Below are 4,663 nucleotides of genomic sequence, written 5' to 3'. Positions count from 1 at the left end.
CTTCCTCTCTTCCCCCCTTTCCTTTCTGTGCCAGTGTGCATGCTCGCCGCGTGACCGGAGTCGTCGGATTTGTTGCGAAAGAACCTCTATTTTTGCCCGTTTTTCTTCGATTTTTTCGACGCCGGTGGTCACCGCCGACCATCGGTTTGGCCTTCCTCTCATCGTCGAGTCGCCCCCCTCCTGCCGACAGCCGTCCCACGCCGGCTGCGTCGTCGTCGGAACTCCAACAAGGGGACTCACGGTCCCCTGTTTCAGCCCAAAGGAACCCACGAGAAGAAGAAAAGAAGAAGAAGAAGGAAAGAAAAAGAAAAAGAAAAGAAAACGAAGGAAAGAAAAGAAAAAAAGAAAAAAGAAGAAGAAGAAAAATATAATAATAATATAATAATAATAAATAGGATTTTCTCCTCTCTCTTCCATGAAAAAAAAAAGAAAAAAAGAGAAAGAAAAGAAGAAAGAAAATAAAATAAATAAATTAATAAATAATGATATAAATAATAAAATATGAGAAAGAGAGTTTTTCTCTCTTTCCTCTCTCTCTTCAGCCTGAACTAGTATTTTCTCTCTCTAAAATTGGACTTTCTCTCTCTACTTTCTCTCTCTAGAATCCTCCCTCTAGATTATTTCTCTCTCTAAGATTTCTAAAATTTTGAGAAGAATGATGATAAATTTAAATGATCCTCATGATAGATTTTTGATCTATAATCGTCGGACAGTACAAACCGACATCCACTTTGATCAGATCAGGTATTTTTAGATTTTATTTCTCATGATTTTATTGAATTATCCACATGATAATCTTAACATGATTTGAATCTGATCATCGAATTTGTTGAATCATATTGTCTGAAGAATTCAAGATGAGTTTTCTCTCTCTAGAATTTTCTCTCTCTAAAAAATTTCTCTCTCTAAAATATTCTCTCTTGATTGATTCTCTCTCTAAAAAGGTTAGTGAATGAAGAAATTTTTTTTTAATAGTCTTGATCTGATTCTAATGAAGAACCCTGATCCATGATTGTCAGACAGCCGTACTGGCATCCATCTTGATCAGACCATGAATCTTTAGATTTGATCATCCATGATTTCGATCTCACCATGACTTTGATTTGATCATGTTGATTTCACCACTAGAGATATTGGATCAATCATAATATTGGATTGTGTTACCTGATCAATTCGAATTGTACCTCATGAATTTTCTCTCCTCTGATTTTCTCTCTCCATTTGATTTTATGAAATCGATGAAGAAACCTCAATCCTATCACTTCGAATTTGATTTGATTTGATAGTCAAACTTTGGATCATTTAGGTTCTAATTAGATTTCGATTAGATAAAATTAGATGATCGGACCCAATCTAAACTGTTGAAATATGGTATTCGTATTCTTTCTAATTATTGAAATTGATTCTATATAGGATTGTGGATGTTGATCATGGGATATCACGTTATGATCTACGAACAGAATTTTTTGAAAAAAAATTTATAGAATTATGTGGGTTTATTGGAATACGTTCAAGGTAAGTAATGTTTCACTTTGTCTAGATTTATCGATAAATTATAATGTATTTTTCCGACATAATTTGTGAAACGATTCATGAATTGGATGAATGGTATTTTGTTATGAAAATATCTTATTTGAAATGTTATGATGAAGCATGATTGAACATATTGATTCCATGATGCATTATATTGATTGATTTCGATACTACATGATTTATGTTTTACTATCGAAATTAGAATATGAAATATGATTTATGAAGAATTATGATATAAGAACATTATGAATTGACAACCTGACTATGTAAAGGACCCTGCCAATGGGGCATATATGTTGGCAATTGATTGTCCTGAGGGTTTACGTCGCCAGAGAGACCAGCGACAAACCGCCAGAGAGACCAGCGGTTCCGAAGGACTTTGCTGCCAGATGATTCGTAGCTCACCGCAAGAAGATACGCGGCGTTATGACTGTTGGGAATAGTTCCAAAGCCAATCGTCAGCCTGTTGACGGTTGTGCTCCTTTTGTATTAGTACATGAATTATAAATAAATAAAAATTATTTGATATTTTTTCATCACAAATGTTTCATCTTCTAATGAACTCCTGTGTTGTGGTGAAGTCCTTAGGACTATTTAGACTCGACAAAGGAGGATTTGTCGTTTAGTCCTTAAAATGTTCGCGACCAAATGATACGTTGTTACCAAGGACGACAATATTTATCGAGCATAGGTCGTTGTGTGCCATATGGGTTGGTTGTCCTCGTAACCAAAGAGTGTGGAGACACTGGTATGGCATACAGATGAGATGTAATGGTACATCTGCACTGAACGTGACCAACTCCGGAGCTATTTCTGCTGTCAAGATTTGCTCCGATGGGATATGGGTATAAATATCCCTCCGACCTGAGACCGCCACGGTGACTTGCAAGCAACTCACTGCACTTAGGCACTGGACTACCTGAATTTTTAATTCAGTGACGGAAGGTTGCTGGGTATAGTCAAGTACTTGACTTGTCGGTGCGTGTGTCAAGATGGGATTGACCACTCCAGTTTAGGAGCTGTGTACAGTCGTGTTTCAATTTAGCAAAACCTTGGCCATGGTAGTCCTAGTGAGGAGTCACAGGACTAATTGAGTTGAGCACGATTCGGATGATATCATCAGGGTTGACAGTTTAACCCTGAGTCATCCTAAACACATGGGTCAAAAGGGATGAATTATACGGTAACCATAATTCACGTAGGTTCTGAATGTTGCGATTGCGATTATTCGACCTATCCGGTCGTCGGGTACCATTGCTAGATGGTCACTTCGATTAGTACAAGAAATTGGTTCCTGTGCTACCAGCTTAGGTTCGAACCTGCGGGGTCACACACATTAGAGGTTCCTTTCTGATCTGATGGCTGATTATAAGTCTTATCTATCTGGGACTCTATGATTGAGAATTAGGATTCTCTAATCATGAGTTCCACACATTTTGGGTACCGGGGTCAAAATTTTGAATTTCAAATTTTGAATTTGAAATTTGAACTTTTTGATCAGGGTTTCATATCGATGGTCTCTGATGCCTGATTGCCCATCAGATTTGGACTCAATATTTTTGAGAGGTTTAATTAGTGATTTAATCACTAATAATTCAATTTGATTGAGTAATTATTTTTGGATCAAGTCCAATTGAATTGGATTCAGTTTGGATTGACCCGATTAGGTTAAATGTTGACCTAATCGCTAAGGTGGTTTAGTCCCTGATTTGATCAGGGGTTAGGTTTAGTTAATTTCTGATTTGATTAGGATTTTATTAAGCCTAATTAAGCCTAATTATATTGGGTTTAATTTGGTCTAATTGTGCTCAACCTATTTTAAACTAGGTTGGCTCAATTTGAATCAAACCACCTTGTTTTAAATTCCCTGCGTCACCCAACTTCCTTGCACCCATTTGAATTCACGAGAAGAAACTTCTCATGAATTTTTTCTCACGCAAAACCCTTCCCCACGTCCTCATTTGTGCGCCATATGGATGGATAAAATAATTAGTTAGCCATTCAAATTCAAAGCATGTTTGAATTTGAATGGATAACTTATCACTTGCCCTTTCATCCTTATCCATTTTGTGCACCACATTACTTACACGAGAAAAGGTTTCTCGTGAAATTTTTTCTACGCACAAAGAGCTACGCCCCTTCTCTTCTCACGTCCAAAAGGATAGGGATAAGTTGGTTTTCGTTTGAATTCAAATTTGATTTGAATTCAAATGTGTAACCTCTTATCTTTATCCTCTCACGCGGATAAGACACGTTCGACGTTGTTTTAAAAAGAGGAAAAAAGGTGGGACGTGCGTAGAAAAATTAGGAGAGAAACTTTGGGGCGTGAGGAAGGCTTCTGCGCAAGGTGAAGGTCCAAAATCTTCCGAGAGAAAAAGAAAGAAAAGAGAGAAAATTGGGCGCAGGGTTTTTGGTGTGTACCTAGGGTTTCTACCTAGGGTTTGGGAAGTGAGATTGGTGTGCCACGAGTGTCGTGAGTCCACCAAATTTCAGAGAGAGATCCATCAGCCTCTCAAGTAACTTTGCAAATGATCCGGAGCATCCGAGAAGTCGGCACACATCGATCGAAGGAGTTCGATCAACATCTGCCATCAAAAGGGTGAAATCACGAACTAGCATTCGTGAGGAGCTGATCAGACGGGAGCTTCGTGTGGACGATCCGCAGAGGCCAGACAGTTGGGTGGCTACGACGTGATGATCAGAGCCCTCCGACGGCGATCAGATTGCGGTGATCGACTACCTGCAAAAGGTGATGTGTTCTGAACACAGTACTGTAAAACGTTTACTGATTCAAATTTGAATTTCAAATTTAAATGCATGCTGTTGTATCATATTTAGATCCTAGTGTAGGGTTAATTAGTATTAATTAATGAGATTAATTAATAATTCCACTGTAAATAGTAATTTTGAAAAAATTTTAAAATTACCATTTTGCCCCTGCACTAAATTTTCGCTTCAATGACCCTGCCACAGAAAAAATATGGTCATAGCTCATGGTTGACGAAAAGAATTTAAGAACGAAAGAAATTAAAATCTGGAAAGAAACTTGAATTTTCCGAAAAAGAAATGAATTTGGCATGAATCATGTTGCATAATTGAAATTGATTTCGAATTGATGAACTATATATGC

The sequence above is a fragment of the Elaeis guineensis genome, chromosome 10, assembly GCF_000442705.2.
Source record: "Elaeis guineensis isolate ETL-2024a chromosome 10, EG11, whole genome shotgun sequence".
NCBI lineage: Eukaryota > Viridiplantae > Streptophyta > Magnoliopsida > Arecales > Arecaceae > Elaeis > Elaeis guineensis.
The sequence above is the reverse complement of the archived record's forward strand: the minus strand, read 5'-3'. Positions refer to the sequence as shown.